The sequence below is a fragment of the Cetorhinus maximus genome, unplaced genomic scaffold (genome assembly GCF_964194155.1).
Source record: "Cetorhinus maximus unplaced genomic scaffold, sCetMax3.hap1.1 HAP1_SCAFFOLD_2081, whole genome shotgun sequence".
In the NCBI taxonomy this organism is placed as follows: Eukaryota; Metazoa; Chordata; class Chondrichthyes; order Lamniformes; family Cetorhinidae; genus Cetorhinus; species Cetorhinus maximus.
This window is the reverse complement of record NW_027598021.1, coordinates 21,088-44,073: the sequence shown is the minus strand read 5'-3', so window position 1 is coordinate 44,073 and position 22,986 is coordinate 21,088. Positions and strand designations below refer to the sequence as shown.

Here is a 22,986-nt window from a genome sequence, read left to right as displayed (position 1 = left end):
TGTGTGGCATGAAGAGGCAGGTGAAGCCCTCGACGTCTAAAGGTGCATGGCCAACAAACAGCAAAGACTGTGGGCTTCAATGCTTCGCCTCGATTGCTCAGTTGATAGAGCGGAGGACTGGAGAGGAGAACATATCAAAGTCATCCTTAGGTCACTGCTCGAATGGCGAATAAACGGTGCGTGTGTGTGCGTGTGTGGTTTTCGAACAAACGTGTGGTAAGCAACGCTTAGCTGAAAGCAGAATTCTTAACTTGCTACCTAGATTACAGCATAACATGTTGCCGTCATGGCACAAGAGCCATCTTTCCCCGTCTGAAAACAGCCCGTACACGGCGGTGAGTCTTCTGCAGTTGCACCTGAAGAGCAGCAGGGGGCACCTTTGAGCAGCAATGCGTCCAATCACGGAGCACTGAGCTGAAAGCAAAAGAAGACTTCTATCACTGAGACAGGGCTCTCGGCTGCTCCCTCACACTTGTGGCGACTGCTAGTTTCTGCTCGACTTGCTTGGAATCTTCAAGCTCGGGCTCTTCACTGTTTCTTTCATTGCCACTGTGGTTTAGCATCCTGCTGGTTCTGTAATCTGCTGCTGTTCATACATGCTGATTGGAGCGAATATGGCTGTGCTCAGGCCACAGGCCGACCCTATGCAGAATTGCTCTGCTGGCCCAGGATCGTCTTGGAGACAAGTGCTGAGGAGATCCTGGGCAGCAAGCGTGAGCAAAGCACCTGACTGTGTGGGGGAATTAGCTCAAATGGTAGAGCGCTCGCTTTGCATGCGAGAGGTAGTGGGATCGATGCCCACATTCTCCACTTTGGCGTCCTCCTAGGGCAAAGGCTTGAGAGGCGGCAGTTTCTTTGTTGAGCCCACAGTTCACAAATCTGCAGAACCTCCATGTGCTGCTACAGAGCGAGGCCAAAAGTTTTGTGAGCGCAGCGGAAAGCAAGGTGTCTTGATGTTGCCAGCAGCAGAGTTGTAAATCTGATCTGAATGCAAGAAAAGAAGACACCAAGCACATTGCCCTCTCTGAGGATTGAACTCAGGACCTTCAGATTATGAGACTGACGCGCTGCCTACTGCGCTAAGAAGGCACACTGCAAAACCCTCGTCGGCTGGGCTCAAGCCTGCGTGGGGGAATGAGATCAAATAGCAGAACGCTCACTTTGCATGTGTGTGGCAGTGAGACGGATGGCCACCTTCTCCGGTTTGCATTTTACCTGGGGACAAAGCATCAGGCAGAGCAGTTGTGTCGCTGAGCCCACAGTTCACAAATGTCCAGAGTGCTGCCATGTGCTGCCACACAGAGAGGCCAAATGAATGGGGTGCGGCAGCAAAGCAAGATGTCTCGATTTTTGCCGGCAGCGGCGATGGAAATGTGAGGTGAGTGCATGCAAAGAATGTGCAAAGCTCTCTGGCCTGTGTGCGGATTCAACTCAAGACCTTCGGACGATGAGAGTGACACGTTGCCGACTGCGCTAAGAAGGCATGCTGTGACGCTTGGCAGATAGCATAACCAATTAGGCAAGAGTACAAGGTACATCAGGCCACAATGCATTGTTTGCAGAAACCTTCGAGCTAGACATGAGTACGAGACGTCAGCCTCCGATCCGTAGCCAGTCACGTTTGCCGTGACACCACAGGCCCAACCGGCAGAGAAAGCAGGTGGCTCGCAGTGCGCCAGTGTGTGGCATGAAGAGGCAGGTGAAGCCCTTGACGTCTGAAGGTGCATGGCCAACAAACAGCAAAGACTGTGGGCTTCAATGCTTCGCCTCGATTGCTCAGTTGATAGAGCGGAGGATTGGAGAGGAGAACGTATCAAAGTCATCCTTAGGTCAATGCTCGAATGGCGAATAAACGGTGCGTGTGTGTGCGTGTGTGGTTTTCGAACAAGCGTGTGGTAAGCAACGCTTAGCTGAAAGCAGAATTCTTAACTTGCTACCTAGATTACAGCTTACCATGTTGCCTTCATGGCCCAGGAGCCATCTTTCCCCGTCTGAAAACAGCCCGTACACGGCGGTGAGACTTCTGCAGTTGCACCTGATGAGCAGCAGGGTGCACCTTTCAGCAGCAATGCGTCCAATCACGGAGCACTGAGCTGAAAGCAAAAGAAGACTTCTATCACTGAGACAGGGCTCTCGGCTGCTCCCTCACACTTGTGGCGACTGCTAGTTTCTGCTCGACTTGCTTGGAATCTTCAAGCTCGGGCTCTTCACTGTTTCTTTCATTGCCACTGTGGTTTAGCATCTTGCTGGTGCTGTAAGCTGCTGCTGTTCGTACATGCTGATTGGAGCGAAGTATGGCTGTGCTCAGGCCGCAGGCCGACCCTATGCAGAATTGCTCTGCTGGCCCAGGATCGTCTTGGAGACAGGTGCTGATAAGATCCTGGGCAGCAAGTGTGAGCAAAGCACCCGACAGTGTGGGGGAATTAGCTCAAATGGTAGAGCGCTCGCTTAGCATGCGAGAGGTAGTGGGATCGATGCCCACATTCTCCACTTTGGCGTTCCCCTCAGGGAAAAGCTTGAGACGCAGCAGTTTTTTTGTTGAGCCCACAGTTCACAAATCTGCAGAACCTCCATGTGCTGCTGCAGAGCGAGGCCAAATGTTTTGCGAGCGCTGCGGCAAGCAAGGTGTCTTGATTTTTGCCAGCAGCAGAGTTGGAAATCTGATCTGAATGCAAGAAAAGAATGCACCAAGCCCTCTCTGAGGATTGAACTCAGGACCTTCAGATTATGAGTCTGACACACTGCCTACTGCACTAAGATGGAACACTGCAAGGCCCTCGTCAGCTGGGCTCCAGCCTGCGTGGGGGAATTAGATCAAATAGCAGAACGCTCACTTTGCATGTGTGTGGCAGTGAGATGGATGGCCACCTTGTCCAGTTTGCATTTTACCTGGGGACAAAGCTTCAGGCAGAGCAGTTGTGTCGCTGAGCCCACAGTTCACAAATGTCCAGAGTGCTGCCATGTGCTGCCACACAGAGAGGCCAAATGAATGGGGTGCGGCAGCAAAGCAAGATGTCTCGATTTTTGCCGGCAGCGGCGATGGAAATGTGAGGTGAGTGCATGCAAAGAAGGTGCAAAACACTCTGGCCTCTGTACGGATTCAACTCAAGACCTTCGGATGATGAGAGTGACACGCTGCCGAATGCGCTAAGAAGGCATGCTGTGACGCTTGGCAGATAGCAGAACCAATTAGGCCAGAGAACAAGGTACATCAGGCCACAATGCAATGCTTGCAGAAACCCTCGAGCTAGACATGAGTACGAGACGTCAGCCTCCGATCCGTAGTCAGTCACGTATGCCGTGACACCACAGGCCCAACCAGCAGAGAAAGCAGGTGGCTCGCAGTGCCCGAGTGTGTGGCATGAAGAGGCAGGTGAAGCCCTCGACGTCTAAAGGTGCATGGCCAACAAACAGCAAAGACTGTGGGCTTCAATGCTTCGCCTCGATTGCTCAGTTGATAGAGCGGAGGACTGGAGAGGAGAACATATCAAAGTCATCCTTAGGTCACTGCTCGAATGGCGAATAAACGGTGCGTGTGTGTGCGTGTGTGGTTTTCGAACAAACGTGTGGTAAGCAACGCTTAGCTGAAAGCAGAATTCTTAACTTGCTACCTAGATTACAGCATAACATGTTGCCGTCATGGCACAGGAGCCATCTTTCCCCGTCTGAAAACAGCCCGTACACGGCGGTGAGTCTTCTGCAGTTGCACCTGAAGAGCAGCAGGGGGCACCTTTGAGCAGCAATGCGTCCAATCACGGAGCACTGAGCTGAAAGCAAAAGAAGACTTCTAGCACTGAGACAGGGCTCTCGGCTGCTCCCTCACACTTGTGGCGACTGCTAGTTTCTGCTCGACTTGCTTGGAATCTTCAAGCTCGGGCTCTTCACTGTTTCTTTCATTGCCACTGTGGTTTAGCATCCTGCTGGTTCTGTAATCTGCTGCTGTTCATACATGCTGATTGGAGCGAATATGGCTGTGCTCAGGCCACAGGCCGACCCTATGCAGAATTGCTCTGCTGGCCCAGGATCGTCTTGGAGACAAGTGCTGAGGAGATCCTGGGCAGCAAGCGTGAGCCAAGAACCTGACTGTGTGGGGGAATTAGCTCAAATGGTAGAGCGCTCGCTTTGCATGCGAGAGGTAGTGGGATCGATGCCCACATTCTCCACTTTGGCGTCCTCCTAGGGCAAAGGCTTGAGAGGCGGCAGTTTGTTTGTTGAGCCCACAGTTCACAAATCTGCAGAACCTCCATGTGCTGCTACAGAGCGAGGCCAAAAGTTTTGTGAGCGCAGCGGAAAGCAAGGTGTCTTGATGTTGCCAGCAGCAGAGTTGTAAATCTGATCTGAATGCAAGAAAAGAAGACACCAAGCACATTGCCCTCTCTGAGGATTGAACTCAGGACCTTCAGATTATGAGACTGACGCGCTGCCTACTGCGCTAAGAAGGCACACTGCAAAACCCTCGTCGGCTGGGCTCAAGCCTGCGTGGGGGAATGAGATCAAATAGCAGAACGCTCACTTTGCATGTGTGTGGCAGTGAGACGGATGGCCACCTTCTCCGGTTTGCATTTTACCTGGGGACAAAGCATCAGGCAGAGCAGTTGTGTCGCTGAGCCCACAGTTCACAAATGTCCAGAGTGCTGCCATGTGCTGCCACACAGAGAGGCCAAATGAATGGGGTGCGGCAGCAAAGCAAGATGTCTCGATTTTTGCCGGCAGCGGCGATGGAAATGTGAGGTGAGTGCATGCAAAGAATGTGCAAAGCTCTCTGGCCTGTGTGCGGATTCAACTCAAGACCTTCGGACGATGAGAGTGACACGTTGCCGACTGCGCTAAGAAGGCATGCTGTGACGCTTGGCAGATAGCATAACCAATTAGGCAAGAGTACAAGGTACATCAGGCCACAATGCATTGTTTGCAGAAACCTTCGAGCTAGACATGAGTACGAGACGTCAGCCTCCGATCCGTAGCCAGTCACGTTTGCCGTGACACCACAGGCCCAACCGGCAGAGAAAGCAGGTGGCTCGCAGTGCGCCAGTGTGTGGCATGAAGAGGCAGGTGAAGCCCTTGACGTCTGAAGGTGCATGGCCAACAAACAGCAAAGACTGTGGGCTTCAATGCTTCGCCTCGATTGCTCAGTTGATAGAGCGGAGGATTGGAGAGGAGAACGTATCAAAGTCATCCTTAGGTCAATGCTCGAATGGCGAATAAACGGTGCGTGTGTGTGCGTGTGTGGTTTTCGAACAAGCGTGTGGTAAGCAACGCTTAGCTGAAAGCAGAATTCTTAACTTGCTACCTAGATTACAGCTTACCATGTTGCCTTCATGGCCCAGGAGCCATCTTTCCCCGTCTGAAAACAGCCCGTACACGGCGGTGAGACTTCTGCAGTTGCACCTGATGAGCAGCAGGGTGCACCTTTCAGCAGCAATGCGTCCAATCACGGAGCACTGAGCTGAAAGCAAAAGAAGACTTCTATCACTGAGACAGGGCTCTCGGCTGCTCCCTCACACTTGTGGCGACTGCTAGTTTCTGCTCGACTTGCTTGGAATCTTCAAGCTCGGGCTCTTCACTGTTTCTTTCATTGCCACTGTGGTTTAGCATCTTGCTGGTGCTGTAAGCTGCTGCTGTTCGTACATGCTGATTGGAGCGAAGTATGGCTGTGCTCAGGCCGCAGGCCGACCCTATGCAGAATTGCTCTGCTGGCCCAGGATCGTCTTGGAGACAGGTGCTGATAAGATCCTGGGCAGCAAGTGTGAGCAAAGCACCCGACAGTGTGGGGGAATTAGCTCAAATGGTAGAGCGCTCGCTTAGCATGCGAGAGGTAGTGGGATCGATGCCCACATTCTCCACTTTGGCATTCCCCTCAGGGAAAGGCTTGAGACGCAGCAGTTTTTTTGTTGAGCCCACAGTTCACAAATCTGCAGAACCTCCATGTGCTGCTGCAGAGCGAGGCCAAATGTTTTGCGAGCGCTGCGGCAAGCAAGGTGTCTTGATTTTTGCCAGCAGCAGAGTTGGAAATCTGATCTGAATGCAAGAAAAGAATGCACCAAGCCCTCTCTGAGGATTGAACTCAGGACCTTCAGATTATGAGACTGACACACTGCCTACTGCACTAAGATGGAACACTGCAAGACCCTCGTCAGCTGGGCTCCAGCCTGCGTGGGGGAATTAGATCAAATAGCAGAACGCTCACTTTGCATGTGTGTGGCAGTGAGATGGATGGCCACCTTGTCCAGTTTGCATTTTACCTGGGGACAAAGCTTCAGGCAGAGCAGTTGTGTCGCTGAGCCCACAGTTCACAAATGTCCAGAGTGCTGCCATGTGCTGCCACACAGAGAGGCCAAATGAATGGGGTGCGGCAGCAAAGCAAGATGTCTCGATTTTTGCCGGCAGCGGCGATGGAAATGTGAGGTGAGTGCATGCAAAGAAGGTGCAAAACACTCTGGCCTCTGTACGGATTCAACTCAAGACCTTCGGATGATGAGAGTGACACGCTGCCGAATGCGCTAAGAAGGCATGCTGTGACGCTTGGCAGATAGCAGAACCAATTAGGCCAGAGAACAAGGTACATCAGGCCACAATGCATTGTTTGCAGAAACCTTCGAGCTAGACATGAGTACGAGACGTCAGCCTCCGATCCGTATCCAGTCACGTTTGCCGTGACACCACAGGCCCAACCGGCAGAGAAAGCAGGTGGCTCGCAGTGCGCCAGTGTGTGGCATGAAGAGGCAGGTGAAGCCCTTGACGTCTGAAGGTGCATGGCCAACAAACAGCAAAGACTGTGGGCTTCAATGCTTCGCCTCGATTGCTCAGTTGATAGAGCGGAGGATTGGAGAGGAGAACGTATCAAAGTCATCCTTAGGTCAATGCTCGAATGGCGAATAAACGGTGCGTGTGTGTGCGTGTGTGGTTTTCGAACAAGCGTGTGGTAAGCAACGCTTAGCTGAAAGCAGAATTCTTAACTTGCTACCTAGATTACAGCATAACATGTTGCCGTCATGGCACAGGAGCCATCTTTCCCCGTCTGAAAACAGCCCGTACACGGCAGTGAGTCTTCTGCAGTTGCACCTGAAGAGCAGCAGGGGGCACCTTTGAGCAGCAATGCGTCCAATCACGGAGCACTGAGCTGAAAGCAAAAGAAGACTTCTATCACTGAGACAGGGCTCTCGGCTGCTCCCTCACACTTGTGGCGACTGCTAGTTTCTGCTCGACTTGCTTGGAATCTTCAAGCTCGGCTCTTCACTGTTTCTTTCATTGCCACTGTGGTTTAGCATCCTGCTGGTTCTGTAATCTGCTGCTGTTCATACATGCTGATTGGAGCGAATATGGCTGTGCTCAGGCCGCAGGCCGACCCTATGCAGAATTGCTCTGCTGGCCCAGGATCGTCTTGGAGACAAGTGCTGAGGAGATCCTGGGCAGCAAGCATGAGCAAAGCACCTGACTGTGTGGGGGAATTAGCTCAAATGGTAGAGCGCTCGCTTTGCATGCGAGAGGTAGTGGGATCGATGCCCACATTCTCCACTTTGGCGTCCTCCTAGGGCAAAGGCTTGAGAGGCGGCAGTTTCTTTGTTGAGCCCACAGTTCACAAATCTGCAGAACCTCCATGTGCTGCTACAGAGCGAGGCCAAAAGTTTTGTGAGCGCAGCGGAAAGCAAGTTGTCTTGATGTTGCCAGCGGCAGAGTTGTAAATCTGATCTGAATGCAAGAAAAGAAGACACCAAGCACGTTGCCCTCTCTGAGGATTGAACTCAGGACCTTCAGATTATGAGACTGACGCGCTGCCTACTGCGCTAAGAAGGCACACTGCAAAACCCTCGTCGGCTGGGCTCAAGCCTGCGTGGGGGAATTAGATCAAATAGCAGAACGCTCACTTTGCATGTGTGTGGCAGTGAGACGGATGGCCACCTTCTCCGGTTTGCATTTTACCTGAGGACAAAGCATCAGGCAGAGCAGTTGTGTCGCTGAGCCCACAGTTCACAAATGTCCAGAGTGCTGCCATGTGCTGCCACACAGAGAGGCCAAATGAATGGGGTGCGGCAGCAAAGCAAGATGTCTCGATTTTTGCCGGCAGCGGCGATGGAAATGTGAGGTGAGTGCATGCAAAGAAGGTGCAAAACAGTCTGGCCTCTGTACGGATTCAACTCAAGACCTTCGGATGATGAGAGTGACACGCTGCCGAATGCGCTAAGAAGGCATGCTGTGACGCTTGGCAGATAGCATAACCAATTAGGCCAGAGAACAAGGTACATCAGGCCACAATGCATTGTTTGCAGAAACCTTCGAGCTAGACATGAGTACGAGACGTCAGCCTCCGATCCGTATCCAGTCACGTTTGCCGTGACACCACAGGCCCAACCGGCAGAGAAAGCAGGTGGCTCGCAGTGCGCCAGTGTGTGGCATGAAGAGGCAGGTGAAGCCCTTGACGTCTGAAGGTGCATGGCCAACAAACAGCAAAGACTGTGGGCTTCAATGCTTCGCCTCGATTGCTCAGTTGATAGAGCGGAGGATTGGAGGGGAGAACGTATCAAAGTCATCCTTAGGTCAATGCTCGAATGGCGAATAAACGGTGCGTGTGTGTGCGTGTGTGGTTTTCGAACAAGCGTGTGGTAAGCAACGCTTAGCTGAAAGCAGAATTCTTAACTTGCTACCTAGATTACAGCATAACATGTTGCCGTCATGGCACAGGAGCCATCTTTCCCCGTCTGAAAACAGCCCGTACACGGCGGTGAGTCTTCTGCAGTTGCACCTGAAGAGCAGCAGGGGGCACCTTTGAGCATCAATGCGTCCAATCACGGAGCACTGAGCTGAAAGCAAAAGAAGACTTCTATCACTGAGACAGGGCTCTCGGCTGCTCCCTCACACTTGTGGCGACTGCTAGTTTCTGCTCGACTTGCTTGGAATCTTCAAGCTCGGCTCTTCACTGTTTCTTTCATTGCCACTGTGGTTTAGCATCCTGCTGGTTCTGTAATCTGCTGCTGTTCATACATGCTGATTGGAGCGAATATGGCTGTGCTCAGGCCACAGGCCGACCCTATGCAGAATTGCTCTGCTGGCCCAGGATCGTCTTGGAGACAGGTGCTGAGGAGATCCTGGGCAGCAAGCGTGAGCCAAGCACCTGACTGTGTGGGGGAATTAGCTCAAATGGTAGAGCGCTCGCTTTGCATGCGAGAGGTAGTGGGATCGATGCCCACATTCTCCACTTTGGCGTCCTCCTAGGGCAAAGGCTTGAGAGGCGGCAGTTTCTTTGTTGAGCCCACAGTTCACAAATCTGCAGAACCTCCATGTGCTGCTACAGAGCGAGGCCAAAAGTTTTGTGAGCGCAGCGGAAAGCAAGTTGTCTTGATGTTGCCAGCGGCAGAGTTGTAAATCTGATCTGAATGCAAGAAAAGAAGACACCAAGCACGTTGCCCTCTCTGAGGATTGAACTCAGGACCTTCAGATTATGAGACTGACGCGCTGCCTACTGCGCTAAGAAGGCACACTGCAAAACCCTCGTCGGCTGGGCTCAAGCCTGCGTGGGGGAATGAGATCAAATAGCAGAACGCTCACTTTGCATGTGTGTGGCAGTGAGACGGATGGCCACCTTGTCCGGTTTGCATTTTACCTGGGGACAAAGCATCAGGCAGAGCAGTTGTGTCGCTGAGCCCACAGTTCACAAATGTCCAGAGTGCTGCCATGTGCTGCCACACAGAGAGGCCAAATGAATGGGGTGCGGCAGCAAAGCAAGATGTCTCGATTTTTGCCGGCAGCGGCGATGGAAATGTGAGGTGAGTGCATGCAAAGAATGTGCAAAGCTCTCTGGCCTGTGTGCGGATTCAACTCAAGACCTTCGGACGATGAGAGTGACACGTTGCCGACTGCGCTAAGAAGGCATGCTGTGACGCTTGGCAGATAGCATAACCAATTAGGCAAGAGTACAAGGTACATCAGGCCACAATGCATTGTTTGCAGAAACCTTCGAGCTAGACATGAGTACGAGACGTCAGCCTCCGATCCGTAGCCAGTCACGTTTGCCGTGACACCACAGGCCCAACCGGCAGAGAAAGCAGGTGGCTCGCAGTGCGCCAGTGTGTGGCATGAAGAGGCAGGTGAAGCCCTTGACGTCTGAAGGTGCATGGCCAACAAACAGCAAAGACTGTGGGCTTCAATGCTTCGCCTCGATTGCTCAGTTGATAGAGCGGAGGATTGGAGAGGAGAACGTATCAAAGTCATCCTTAGGTCAATGCTCGAATGGCGAATAAACGGTGCGTGTGTGTGCGTGTGTGGTTTTCGAACAAGCGTGTGGTAAGCAACGCTTAGCTGAAAGCAGAATTCTTAACTTGCTACCTAGATTACAGCTTACCATGTTGCCTTCATGGCCCAGGAGCCATCTTTCCCCGTCTGAAAACAGCCCGTACACGGCGGTGAGACTTCTGCAGTTGCACCTGATGAGCAGCAGGGGGCACCTTTGAGCAGCAATGCGTCCAATCACGGAGCACTGAGCTGAAAGCAAAAGAAGACTTCTATCACTGAGACAGGGCTCTCGGCTGCTCCCTCACACTTGTGGCGACTGCTAGTTTCTGCTCGACTTGCTTGGAATCTTCAAGCTCGGGCTCTTCACTGTTTCTTTCATTGCCACTGTGGTTTAGCATCCTGCTGGTGCTGTAAGCTGCTGCTGTTCGTACATGCTGATTGGAGCGAAGTATGGCTGTGCTCAGGCCGCAGGCCGACCCCATGCAGAATTGCTCTGCTGGCCCAGGATCGTCTTGGAGACAGGTGCTGATAAGATCCTGGGCAGCAAGTGTGAGCAAAGCACCTGACTGTGTGGGGGAATTAGCTCAAATGGTAGAGCGCTCGCTTTGCATGCGAGAGGTAGTGGGATCGATGCCCACATTTTCCACTTTGGCGTCCTCCTAGGGCAAAGGCTTGAGAGGCAGCAGTTTCTTTGTTGAGCCCACAGTTCACAAATCTGCAGAACCTCCATGTGCTGCTGCAGAGCGAGGCCAAATGTTTTGCGAGCGCTGCGGCAAGCAAGGTGTCTTGATTTTTGCCAGCAGCAGAGTTGGAAATCTGATCTGAATGCAAGAAAAGAATGCAGCGAGCCCTCTCTGAGGATTGAACTCAGGACCTTCAGATTATGAGACTGACACACTGCCTACTGCACTAAGATGGAACACTGCAAGACCCTCGTCAGCTGGGCTCTAGCCTGCGTGGGGGAATTAGATCAAATAGCAGAACGCTCACTTTGCATGTGTGTGGCAGTGAGATGGATGGCCACCTTGTCCAGTTTGCATTTTACCTGGGGACAAAGCTTCAGGCAGAGCAGTTGTGTCGCTGAGCCCACAGTTCACAAATGTCCAGAGTGCTGCCATGTGCTGCCACACAGAGAGGCCAAATGAATGGGGTGCGGCAGCAAAGCAAGATGTCTCGATTTTTGCCGGCAGCGGCGATGGAAATGTGAGGTGAGTGCATGCAAAGAATGTGCAAACCTCTCGGGCCTGTGTGCGGATTCAACTCAAGACCTTCGGATGATGAGAGTGACACGTTGCCGACTGCGCTAAGAAGGCATGCTGTGACGCTTGGCAGATAGCATAACCAATTAGGCAAGAGTACAAGGTACATCAGGCCACAATGCATTGTTTGCAGAAACCTTCGAGCTAGACATGAGTACGAGACGTCAGCCTCCGATCCGTATCCAGTCACGTTTGCCGTGACACCACAGGCCCAACCGGCAGAGAAAGCAGGTGGCTCGCAGTGCGCCAATGTGTGGCATGAAGAGGCAGGTGAAGCCCTTGACATCTGAAGGTGCATGGCCAACAAACAGCAAAGACTGTGGGCTTCAATGCTTCGCCTCGATTGCTCAGTTGATAGAGCGGAGGATTGGAGAGGAGTACGTATCAAAGTCATCCTTAGGTCAATGCTCGAATGGCGAATAAACGGTGCGTGTGTGTGCGTGTGTGGTTTTCGAACAAGCGTGTGGTAAGCAACGCTTAGCTGAAAGCAGAATTCTTAACTTGCTACCTAGATTACAGCTTACCATGTTGCCTTCATGGCCCAGGAGCCATCTTTCCCCGTCTGAAAACAGCCCGTACACGGCGGTGAGACTTCTGCAGTTGCACCTGAAGAGCAGCAGGGTGCACCTTTGAGCAGCAATGCGTCCAATCACGGAGCACTGAGCTGAAAGCAAAAGAAGACTTCTATCACTGAGACAGGGCTCTCGGCTGCTCCCTCACACTTGTGGCGACTGCTAGTTTCTGCTCGACTTGCTTGGAATCTTCAAGCTCGGGCTCTTCACTGTTTCTTTCATTGCCACTGTGGTTTAGCATCCTGCTGGTGTTGTAAGCTGCTGCTGTTCGTACATGCTGATTGGAGCGAAGTATGGCTGTGCTCAGGCCACAGGCCGACCCTATGCAGAATTGCTCTGCTGGCCCAGGATCGTCTTGGAGACAGGTGCTGATAAGATCCTGGGCAGCAAGTGTGAGCAAAGCACCTGACTGTGTGGGGGAATTAGCTCAAATGGTAGAGCGCTCGCTTTGCATGCGAGAGGTAGTGGGATCGATGCCCACATTCTCCACTTTGGCGTCCTCCTAGGGCAAAGGCTTGAGAGGCAGCAGTTTTTTTGTTGAGCCCACAGTTCACAAATCTGCAGAACCTCCATGTGCTGCTGCAGAGCGAGGCCAAATGTTTTGCGAGCGCAGCGGAAAGCAAGGTGTCTTGATTTTTGCCAGCAGCAGAGTTGGAAATCTGATCTGAATGCAAGAAAAGAATGCACCGAGCCCTCTCTGAGGATTGAACTCAGGTCCTTCAGATTATGAGACTGACACACTGCCTACTGCACTAAGATGGAACACTGCAAGGCCCTCGTCAGCTGGGCTCCAGCCTGCGTGGGGGAATTAGATCAAATAGCAGAACGCTCACTTTGCATGTGTGTGGCAGTGAGATGGATGGCCACCTTGTCCAGTTTGCATTTTACCTGGGGACAAAGCTTCAGACAGAGCAGTTGTGTCGCTGAGCCCACAGTTCACAAATGTCCAGAGTGCTGCCATGTGCTGCCACACAGAGAGGCCAAATGAATGGGGTGCGGCAGCAAAGCAAGATGTCTCGATTTTTGCCGGCAGCGGCGATGGAAATGTGAGGTGAGTGCATGCAAAGAATGTGCAAAGCACTCTGGCCTCTGTACGGATTCAACTCAAGACCTTCGGATGATGAGAGTGACATGCTGCCGAATGCGCTAAGAAGGCATGCTGTGACGCTTGGCAGATAGCAGAACCAATTAGGCCAGAGAACAAGGTACATCAGGCCACAATGCATTGTTTGCAGAAACCTTCGAGCTAGACATGAGTACGAGACGTCAGCCTCCGATCCGTATCCAGTCACGTTTGCCGTGACACCACAGGCCCAACCGGCAGAGAAAGCAGGTGGCTCGCAGTGCGCCAGTGTGTGGCATGAAGAGGCAGGTGAAGCCCTTGACGTCTGAAGGTGCATGGCCAACAAACAGCAAAGACTGTGGGCTTCAATGCTTCGCCTCGATTGCTCAGTTGATAGAGCGGAGGATTGGAGAGGAGAACGTATCAAAGTCATCCTTAGGTCAATGCTCGAATGGCGAATAAACGGTGCGTGTGTGTGCGTGTGTGGTTTTCGAACAAGCGTGTGGTAAGCAACGCTTAGCTGAAAGCAGAATTCTTAACTTGCTACCTAGATTACAGCATAACATGTTGCCGTCATGGCACAGGAGCCATCTTTCCCCGTCTGAAAACAGCCCGTACACGGCGGTGAGTCTTCTGCAGTTGCACCTGAAGAGCAGCAGGGGGCACCTTTGAGCAGCAATGCGTCCAATCACGGAGCACTGAGCTGAAAGCAAAAGAAGACTTCTATCACTGAGACAGGGCTCTCGGCTGCTCCCTCACACTTGTGGCGACTGCTAGTTTCTGCTCGACTTGCTTGGAATCTTCAAGCTCGGGCTCTTCACTGTTTCTTTCATTGCCACTGTGGTTTAGCATCCTGCTGGTTCTGTAATCTGCTGCTGTTCATACATGCTGATTGGAGCGAATATGGCTGTGCTCAGGCCACAGGCCGACCCTATGCAGAATTGCTCTGCTGGCCCAGGATCGTCTTGGAGACAAGTGCTGAGGAGATCCTGGGCAGCAAGCGTGAGCAAAGCACCTGACTGTGTGGGGGAATTAGCTCAAATGGTAGAGCGCTCGCTTTGCATGCGAGAGGTAGTGGGATCGATGCCCACATTCTCCACTTTGGCGTCCTCCTAGGGCAAAGGCTTGAGAGGCGGCAGTTTCTTTGTTGAGCCCACAGTTCACAAATCTGCAGAACCTCCATGTGCTGCTACAGAGCGAGGCCAAAAGTTTTGTGAGCGCAGCGGAAAGCAAGTTGTCTTGATGTTGCCAGCGGCAGAGTTGTAAATCTGATCTGAATGCAAGAAAAGAAGACACCAAGCACGTTGCCCTCTCTGAGGATTGAACTCAGGACCTTCAGATTATGAGACTGACGCGCTGCCTACTGCGCTAAGAAGGCACACTGCAAAACCCTCGTCGGCTGGGCTCAAGCCTGCGTGGGGGAATTAGATCAAATAGCAGAACGCTCACTTTGCATGTGTGTGGCAGTGAGACGGATGGCCACCTTGTCCGGTTTGCATTTTACCTGGGGACAAAGCATCAGGCAGAGCAGTTGTGTCGCTGAGCCCACAGTTCACAAATGTCCAGAGTGCTGCCATGTGCTGCCACACAGAGAGGCCAAATGAATGGGGTGCGGCAGCAAAGCAAGATGTCTCGATTTTTGCCGGCAGCGGCGATGGAAATGTGAGGTGAGTGCATGCAAAGAATGTGCAAAGCTCTCTGGCCTGTGTGCGGATTCAACTCAAGACCTTCGGACGATGAGAGTGACACGTTGCCGACTGCGCTAAGAAGGCATGCTGTGACGATTGGCAGATAGCATAACCAATTAGGCAAGAGTACAAGGTACATCAGGCCACAATGCATTGTTTGCAGAAACCTTCGAGCTAGACATGAGTACGAGACGTCAGCCTCCGATCCGTAGCCAGTCACGTTTGCCGTGACACCACAGGCCCAACCGGCAGAGAAAGCAGTTGGCTCGCAGTGCGCCAGTGTGTGGCATGAAGAGGCAGGTGAAGCCCTCGACGTCTGAAGGTGCATGGCCAACAAACAGCAAAGACTGTGGGCTTCAATGCTTCGCCTCGATTGCTCAGTTGATAGAGCGGAGGATTGGAGAGGAGAACGTATCAAAGTCATCCTTAGGTCAATGCTCGAATGGCGAATAAACGGTGCGTGTGTGTGCGTGTGTGGTTTTCGAACAAGCGTGTGGTAAGCAACGCTTAGCTGAAAGCAGAATTCTTAACTTGCTACCTAGATTACAGCTTACCATGTTGCCTTCATGGCCCAGGAGCCATCTTTCCCCGTCTGAAAACAGCCCGTACACGGCGGTGAGACTTCTGCAGTTGCACCTGATGAGCAGCAGGGTGCACCTTTGAGCAGCAATGCGTCCAATCACGGAGCACTGAGCTGAAAGCAAAAGAAGACTTCTATCACTGAGACAGGGCTCTCGGCTGCTCCCTCACACTTGTGGCGACTGCTAGTTTCTGCTCGACTTGCTTGGAATCTTCAAGCTCGGGCTCTTCACTGTTTCTTTCATTGCCACTGTGGTTTAGCATCCTGCTGGTGTTGTAAGCTGCTGCTGTTCGTACATGCTGATTGGAGCGAAGTATGGCTGTGCTCAGGCCACAGGCCGACCCCATGCAGAATTGCTCTGCTGGCCCAGGATCGTCTTGGAGACAGGTGCTGATAAGATCCTGGGCAGCAAGTGTGAGCAAAGCACCTGACTGTGCGGGGGAATTAGCTCAAATGGTAGAGAGCTCGCTTAGCTTGCGAGAGGTAGTGGGATCGATGCCCACATTCTCCACTTTGGCGTTCCCCTCAGGGAAAGGCTTGAGACGCAGCAGTTTTTTTGTCGAGCCCACAGTTCACAAATCTGCAGAACCTCCATGTGCTGCTGCAGAGCGAGGCCAAATGTTTTGCGAGCGCTGCGGCAAGCAAGGTGTCTTGATTTTTGCCAGCAGCAGAGTTGGAAATCTGATCTGAATGCAAGAAAAGAATGCACCGAGCCCTCTCTGAGGATTGAACTCAGGACCTTCAGATTATGAGACTGACACACTGCCTACTGCACTAAGATGGAACACTGCAAGGCCCTCGTCAGCTGGGCTCCAGCCTGCGTGGGGGAATTAGATCAAATAGCAGAACGCTCACTTTGCATGTGTGTGGCAGTGAGATGGATGGCCACCTTGTCCCGTTTACATTTTACCTGGGGACAAAGCTTCAGGCAGAGCAGTTGTGTCGCTGAGCCCACAGTTCACAAATGTCCAGAGTGCTGCCATGTGCTGCCACACAGAGAGGCCAAACGAATGGGGTGCTGCAGCAAAGCAAGATGTCTCGATTTTTGCCGGCAGCGGCGATGGAAATGTGAGGTGAGTGCATGCAAAGAATGTGCAAAGCTCTCTGGCCTGTGTGCGGATTCAACTCAAGACCTTCGGATGATGAGAGTGACACGTTGCCGAATGCGCTAAGAAGGCATGCTGTGACGCTTGGCAGATAGCAGAACCAATTAGGCCAGAGAACAAGGTACATCAGGCCACAATGCAATGCTTGCAGAAACCCTCGAGCTAGACATGAGTACGAGACGTCAGCCTCCGATCCGTAGTCAGTCACGTATGCCGTGACACCACAGGCCCAACCAGCAGAGAAAGCAGGTGGCTCGCAGTGCCCGAGTGTGTGGCATGAAGAGGCAGGTGAAGCCCTCGACGTCTAAAGGTGCATGGCCAACAAACAGCAAAGACTGTGGGCTTCAATGCTTCGCCTCGATTGCTCAGTTGATAGAGCGGAGGACTGGAGAGGAGAACATATCAAAGTCATCCTTAGGCCACTGCTCGAATGGCGAATAAACGGTGCGTGTGTGTGCGTGTGTGGTTTTCGAACAAACGTGTGGTAAGCAACGCTTAGCTGAAAGCAGAATTCTTAACTTGCTACCTAGATTACAGCATAACATGTTGCCGTCATGGCACATGAGCCATCTTTCCCCGTCTGAAAACAGCCCGTACACGGCGGTGAGTCTTCTGCAGTTGCACCTGAAGAGCAGCAGGGGGCACCTTTGAGCAGCAATGCGTCCAATCACGGAGCACTGAGCTGAAAGCAAAAGAAGACTTCTATCACTGAGACAGGGCTCTCGGCTGCTCCCTCACACTTGTGGCGACTGCTAGTTTCTGCTCGACTTGCTTGGAATCTTCAAGCTCGGCTCTTCACTGTTTCTTTCATTGCCACTGTGGTTTAGCATCCTGCTGGTTCTGTAATCTGCTGCTGTTCATACATGCTGATTGGAGCGAATATGGCTGTGCTCAGGCCACAGGCCGACCCTATGCAGAATTGCTCTGCTGGCCCAGGATCGTCTTGGAGACAAGTGCTGAGGAGATCCTGGGCAGCAAGCGTGAGCAAAGCACCTGACTGTGTGGGGGAATTAGCTCAAATGGTAGAGCACTCGCTTTGCATGCGAGAGGTAGTGGGATCGATGCCCACATTCTCCACTTTGGCGTCCTCCTAGGGCAAAGGCTTGAGAGGCGGCAGTTTCTTTGTTGAGCCCACAGTTCACAAATCTGCAGAACCTCCATGTGCTGCTACAGAGCGAGGCCAAAAGTTTTGTGAGCGCAGCGGAAAGCAAGGTGTCTTGATGTTGCCAGCAGCAGAGTTGTAAATCTGATCTGAATGCAAGAAAAGAAGACACCAAGCACATTGCCCTCTCTGAGGATTGAACTCAGGACCTTCAGATTATGAGACTGACACGCTGCCTACTGCGCTAAGAAGGCACACTGCAAAACCCTCGTCAGCTGGGCTCAAGCCTGCGTGGGGGAATTAGATCAAATAGCAGAACGCTCACTTTGCATGTGTGTGGCAGTGAGACGGATGGCCACCTTCTCCGGTTTGCATTTTACCTGGGGACAAAGCATCAGGCAGAGCAGTTGTGTCGCTGAGCCCACAGTTCACAAATGTCCAGAGTGCTGCCATGTGCTGCCACACAGAGAGGCCAAATGAATGGGGTGCGGCAGCAAAGCAAGATGTCTCGATTTTTGCCGGCAGCGGCGATGGAAATGTGAGGTGAGTGCATGCAAAGAATGTGCAAAGCTCTCTGGCCTCTGTGCGGATTCAACTCAAGACCTTCGGATGATGAGAGTGACACGTTGCCGACTGCGCTAAGAAGGCATGCTGTGACGCTTGGCAGATAGCATAACCAATTAGGCAAGAGTACAAGGTACATCAGGCCACAATGCATTGTTTGCAGAAACCTTCGAGCTAGACATGAGTACGAGACGTCAGCCTCCGATCCGTAGTCAGTCACGTATGCCGTGACACCACAGGCCCAACCAGCAGAGAAAGCAGGTGGCTCGCAGTGCCCGAGTGTGTGGCATGAAGAGGCAGGTGAAGCCCTCGACGTCTAAAGGTGCATGGCCAACAAACAGCAAAGACTGTGGGCTTCAATGCTTCGCCTCGATTGCTCAGTTGATAGAGCGGAGGACTGGAGAGGAGAACATATCAAAGTCATCCTTAGGTCACTGCTCGAATGGCGAATAAACGGTGCGTGTGTGTGCGTGTGTGGTTTTCGAACAAACGTGTGGTAAGCAACGCTTAGCTGAAAGCAGAATTCTTAACTTGCTACCTAGATTACAGCATAACATGTTGCCGTCATGGCACAGGAGCCATCTTTCCCCGTCTGAAAACAGCCCGTACACGGCGGTGAGTCTTCTGCAGTTGCACCTGAAGAGCAGCAGGGGGCACCTTTGAGCATCAATGCGTCCAATCACGGAGCACTGAGCTGAAAGCAAAAGAAGACTTCTATCACTTAGACAGGGCTCTCGGCTGCTCCCTCACACTTGTGGCGACTGCTAGTTTCTGCTCGACTTGCTTGGAATCTTCAAGCTCGGGCTCTTCACTGTTTCTTTCATTGCCACTGTGGTTTAGCATCCTGCTGGTGCTGTAAGCTGCTGCTGTTCGTACATGCTGATTGGAGCGAAGTATGGCTGTGCTCAGGCCGCAGGCCGACCCTATGCAGAATTGCTCTGCTGGCCCAGGATCGTCTTGGAGACAGGTGCTGATAAGATCCTGGGCAGCAAGTGTGAGCAAAGCACCCGACTGTGTGGGGGAATTAGCTCAAATGGTAGAGCGCTCGCTTAGCATGCGAGAGGTAGTGGGATCGATGCCCACATTCTCCACTTTGGCGTTCCCCTCAGGGAAAGGCTTGAGACGCAGCAGTTTTTTTGTTGAGCCCACAGTTCACAAATCTGCAGAACCTCCATGTGCTGCTGCAGAGCGAGGCCAAATGTTTTGCGAGCGCTGCGGCAAGCAAGGTGTCTTGATTTTTGCCAGCAGCAGAGTTGGAAATCTGATCTGAATGCAAGAAAAGAATGCACCGAGCCCTCTCTGAGGATTGAACTCAGGACCTTCAGATTATGAGACTGACACACTGCCTACTGCACTAAGATGGAACACTGCAAGGCCCTCGTCAGCTGGGCTCCAGCCTGCGTGGGGGAATTAGATCAAATAGCAGAACGCTCACTTTGCATGTGTGTGGCAGTGAGATGGATGGCCACCTTGTCCCGTTTACATTTTACCTGGGGACAAAGCTTCAGGCAGAGCAGTTGTGTCGCTGAGCCCACAGTTCACAAATGTCCAGAGTGCTGCCATGTGCTGCCACACAGAGAGGCCAAATGAATGGGGTGCTGCAGCAAAGCAAGATGTCTCGATTTTTGCCGGCAGCGGCGATGGAAATGTGAGGTGAGTGCATGCAAAGAATGTGCAAAACACTCTGGCCTCTGTACGGATTCAACTCAAGACCTTCGGATGATGAGAGTGACACGCTGCCGAATGCGCTAAGAAGGCATGCTGTGACGCTTGGCAGATAGCAGAACCAATTAGGCCAGAGAACAAGGTACATCAGGCCACAATGCAATGCTTGCAGAAACCCTCGAGCTAGACATGAGTACGAGACGTCAGCCTCCGATCCGTAGCCAGTCACGTTTGCCGTGACACCACAGGCCCAACCGGCAGAGAAAGCAGGTGGCTCGCAGTGCGCCAGTGTGTGGCATGAAGAGGCAGGTGAAGCCCTTGACGTCTGAAGGTGCATGGCCAACAAACAGCAAAGACTGTGGCCTTCAATGCTTCGCCTCGATTGCTCAGTTGATAGAGCGGAGAATTGGAGAGGAGAACGTATCAAAGTCATCCTTAGGTCAATGCTCGAATGGCTAATAAACGGTGCGTGTGTGGTTTTCGAACAAGCGTGTGGTAAGCAACGCTTAGCTGAAAGCAGAATTCTTAACTTGCTACCTAGATTACAGCATAACATGTTGCCGTCATGGCACAGGAGCCATCTTTCCCCGTCTGAAAACAGCCCGTACACGGCGGTGAGTCTTCTGCAGTTGCACCTGAAGAGCAGCAGGGGGCACCTTTGAGCAGCAATGCGTCCAATCACGGAGCACTGAGCTGAAAGCAAAAGAAGACTTCTATCACTGAGACAGGGCTCTCGACTGCTCCCTCACACTTGTGGCGACTGCTAGTTTCTGCTCGACTTGCTTGGAATCTTCAAGCTCGGCTCTTCACTGTTTCTTTCATTGCCACTGTGGTTTAGCATCCTGCTGGTTCTGTAATCTGCTGCTGTTCATACATGCTGATTGGAGCGAATATGGCTGTGCTCAGGCCACAGGCCGACCCTATGCAGAATTGCTCTGCTGGCCCAGGATCGTCTTGGAGACAAGTGCTGAGGAGATCCTGGGCAGCAAGCGTGAGCAAAGAACCTGACTGCGTGGGGGAATTAGCTCAAATGGTAGAGCGCTCGCTTAGCATGTGAGAGGTCGTGGGATCGATGCCCACATTCTCCACTTTGGCGTCCTCCTAGGGCAAAGGCTTGAGAGGCGGCAGTTTCTTTGTTGAGCCCACAGTTCACAAATCTGCAGAACCTCCATGTGCTGCTACAGAGCGAGGCCAAAAGTTTTGTGAGCGCAGCGGAAAGCAAGGTGTCTTGATGTTGCCAGCAGCAGAGTTGTAAATCTGATCTGAATGCAAGAAAAGAAGACACCAAGCACATTGCCCTCTCTGAGAATTGAACTCAGGACCTTCAGATTATGAGACTGACGCGCTGCCTACTGCGCTAAGAAGGCACACTGCAAAACCCTCGTCAGCTGGGCTCAAGCCTGCGTGGGGGAATGAGATCAAATAGCAGAACGCTCACTTTGCATGTGTGTGGCAGTGAGATGGATGGCCACCTTCTCCGGTTTGCATTTTACCTGGGGACAAAGCATCAGGCAGAGCAGTTGTGTCGCTGAGCCCACAGTTCACAAATGTCCAGAGTGCTGCCATGTGCTGCCACACAGAGAGGCCAAATGAATGGGGTGCGGCAGCAAAGCAAGATGTCTCGATTTTTGCCGGCAGCGGCGATGGAAATGTGAGGTGAGTGCATGCAAAGAATGTGCAAAGCTCTCTGGCCTGTGTGCGGATTCAACTCAAGACCTTCGGATGATGAGAGTGACACGTTGCCGACTGCGCTAAGAAGGCATGCTGTGACGCTTGGCAGATAGCAGAACCAATTAGGCCAGAGAACGAGGTACATCAGGCCACAATGCAATGCTTGCAGAAACCCTCGAGCTAGACATGAGTACGAGACGTCAGCCTCCGATCCGTAGTCAGTCACGTATGCCGTGACACCACAGGCCCAACCAGCAGAGAAAGCAGGTGGCTCGCAGTGCCCGAGTGTGTGGCATGAAGAGGCAGGTGAAGCCCCCGACGTCTAAAGGTGCATGGCCAACAAACAGCAAAGACTGTGGGCTTCAATGCTTCGCCTCGATTGCTCAGTTGATAGAGCGGAAGACTGGAGAGGAGAACATATCAAAGTCATCCTTAGGTCACTGCTCGAATGGCGAATAAACGGTGCGTGTGTGTGCGTGTGTGGTTTTCGAACAAACGTGTGGTAAGCAACGCTTAGCTGAAAGCAGAATTCTTAACTTGCTACCTAGATTACAGCATAACATGTTGCCGTCATGGCACAGGAGCCATCTTTCCCCGTCTGAAAACAGCCCGTACACGGCGGTGAGTCTTCTGCAGTTGCACCTGAAGAGCAGCAGGGGGCACCTTTGAGCAGCAATGCGTCCAATCACGGAGCACTGAGCTGAAAGCAAAAGAAGACTTCTATCACTGAGACAGGGCTCTCGGCTGCTCCCTCACACTTGTGGCGACTGCTAGTTTCTGCTCGACTTGCTTGGAATCTTCAAGCTCGGGCTCTTCACTGTTTCTTTCATTGCCACTGTGGTTTAGCATCCTGCTGGTGCTGTAAGCTGCTGCTGTTCGTACATGCTGATTGGAGCGAAGTATGGCTGTGCTCAGGCCGCAGGCCGACCCTATGCAGAATTGCTCTGCTGGCCCAGGATCGTCTTGGAGACAGGTGCTGATAAGATCCTGGGCAGCAAGTGTGAGCAAAGCACCCGACAGTGAGGGGGAATTAGCTCAAATGGTAGAGCGCTCGCTTAGCATGCGAGAGGTAGTGGGATCGATGCCCACATTCTCCACTTTGGCGTTCCCCTCAGGGAAAGGCTTGAGACGCAGCAGTTTTTTTGTTGAGCCCACAGTTCACAAATCTGCAGAACCTCCATGTGCTGCTGCAGAGCGAGGCCAAATGTTTTGCGAGCGCTGCGGCAAGCAAGGTGTCTTGATTTTTGCCAGCAGCAGAGTTGGAAATCTGATCTGAATGCAAGAAAAGAATGCACCGAGCCCTCTCTGAGGATTGAACTCAGGACCTTCAGATTATGAGACTGACACACTGCCTACTGCACTAAGATGGAACACTGCAAGGCCCTCGTCAGCTGGGCTCCAGCCTGCGTGGGGGAATTAGATCAAATAGCAGAACGCTCACTTTGCATGTGTGTGGCAGTGAGATGGATGGCCACCTTGTCCAGTTTGC

The 22,986-nt window shown here is 52.4% G+C and overlaps 20 non-coding genes across 20 annotated transcripts; 13 read left to right on the top strand and 7 right to left on the bottom strand.

Moving 5' to 3' along the window:
* The first annotated feature begins 737 nt into the window (after positions 1-737).
* On the top strand, positions 738-810 carry trnaa-ugc (transfer RNA alanine (anticodon UGC)). Its single transcript has one exon. It is a non-coding gene; the product is annotated as a tRNA-Ala (tRNA).
* A 206-nt stretch (positions 811-1,016) lies between these two features.
* trnam-cau (transfer RNA methionine (anticodon CAU)) lies at positions 1,017-1,089 on the bottom strand. The gene has a single exon. It is a non-coding gene; the product is annotated as a tRNA-Met (tRNA).
* A 1,328-nt stretch (positions 1,090-2,417) lies between these two features.
* trnaa-agc (transfer RNA alanine (anticodon AGC)) lies at positions 2,418-2,490 on the top strand. The gene has a single exon. It is a non-coding gene; the product is annotated as a tRNA-Ala (tRNA).
* A 1,600-nt stretch (positions 2,491-4,090) lies between these two features.
* Positions 4,091-4,163, top strand: trnaa-ugc (transfer RNA alanine (anticodon UGC)). Its single transcript has one exon. It is a non-coding gene; the product is annotated as a tRNA-Ala (tRNA).
* A 206-nt stretch (positions 4,164-4,369) lies between these two features.
* On the bottom strand, positions 4,370-4,442 carry trnam-cau (transfer RNA methionine (anticodon CAU)). The gene has a single exon. It is a non-coding gene; the product is annotated as a tRNA-Met (tRNA).
* Positions 4,443-5,770: 1,328 nt separating this feature from the next.
* On the top strand, positions 5,771-5,843 carry trnaa-agc (transfer RNA alanine (anticodon AGC)). Its single transcript has one exon. It is a non-coding gene; the product is annotated as a tRNA-Ala (tRNA).
* A 1,599-nt stretch (positions 5,844-7,442) lies between these two features.
* trnaa-ugc (transfer RNA alanine (anticodon UGC)) lies at positions 7,443-7,515 on the top strand. Its single transcript has one exon. It is a non-coding gene; the product is annotated as a tRNA-Ala (tRNA).
* Positions 7,516-7,721: 206 nt separating this feature from the next.
* On the bottom strand, positions 7,722-7,794 carry trnam-cau (transfer RNA methionine (anticodon CAU)). Its single transcript has one exon. It is a non-coding gene; the product is annotated as a tRNA-Met (tRNA).
* A 1,326-nt stretch (positions 7,795-9,120) lies between these two features.
* trnaa-ugc (transfer RNA alanine (anticodon UGC)) lies at positions 9,121-9,193 on the top strand. The gene has a single exon. It is a non-coding gene; the product is annotated as a tRNA-Ala (tRNA).
* Positions 9,194-9,399: 206 nt separating this feature from the next.
* Positions 9,400-9,472, bottom strand: trnam-cau (transfer RNA methionine (anticodon CAU)). Its single transcript has one exon. It is a non-coding gene; the product is annotated as a tRNA-Met (tRNA).
* Positions 9,473-10,800: 1,328 nt separating this feature from the next.
* Positions 10,801-10,873, top strand: trnaa-ugc (transfer RNA alanine (anticodon UGC)). Its single transcript has one exon. It is a non-coding gene; the product is annotated as a tRNA-Ala (tRNA).
* A 1,601-nt stretch (positions 10,874-12,474) lies between these two features.
* On the top strand, positions 12,475-12,547 carry trnaa-ugc (transfer RNA alanine (anticodon UGC)). Its single transcript has one exon. It is a non-coding gene; the product is annotated as a tRNA-Ala (tRNA).
* Positions 12,548-14,147: 1,600 nt separating this feature from the next.
* Positions 14,148-14,220, top strand: trnaa-ugc (transfer RNA alanine (anticodon UGC)). The gene has a single exon. It is a non-coding gene; the product is annotated as a tRNA-Ala (tRNA).
* Positions 14,221-14,426: 206 nt separating this feature from the next.
* On the bottom strand, positions 14,427-14,499 carry trnam-cau (transfer RNA methionine (anticodon CAU)). The gene has a single exon. It is a non-coding gene; the product is annotated as a tRNA-Met (tRNA).
* A 3,000-nt stretch (positions 14,500-17,499) lies between these two features.
* Positions 17,500-17,572, top strand: trnaa-ugc (transfer RNA alanine (anticodon UGC)). The gene has a single exon. It is a non-coding gene; the product is annotated as a tRNA-Ala (tRNA).
* A 206-nt stretch (positions 17,573-17,778) lies between these two features.
* trnam-cau (transfer RNA methionine (anticodon CAU)) lies at positions 17,779-17,851 on the bottom strand. The gene has a single exon. It is a non-coding gene; the product is annotated as a tRNA-Met (tRNA).
* Positions 17,852-19,179: 1,328 nt separating this feature from the next.
* Positions 19,180-19,252, top strand: trnaa-agc (transfer RNA alanine (anticodon AGC)). Its single transcript has one exon. It is a non-coding gene; the product is annotated as a tRNA-Ala (tRNA).
* Positions 19,253-20,841: 1,589 nt separating this feature from the next.
* Positions 20,842-20,914, top strand: trnaa-agc (transfer RNA alanine (anticodon AGC)). Its single transcript has one exon. It is a non-coding gene; the product is annotated as a tRNA-Ala (tRNA).
* A 206-nt stretch (positions 20,915-21,120) lies between these two features.
* Positions 21,121-21,193, bottom strand: trnam-cau (transfer RNA methionine (anticodon CAU)). The gene has a single exon. It is a non-coding gene; the product is annotated as a tRNA-Met (tRNA).
* A 1,328-nt stretch (positions 21,194-22,521) lies between these two features.
* On the top strand, positions 22,522-22,594 carry trnaa-agc (transfer RNA alanine (anticodon AGC)). The gene has a single exon. It is a non-coding gene; the product is annotated as a tRNA-Ala (tRNA).
* Positions 22,595-22,986: the final 392 nt, after the last annotated feature.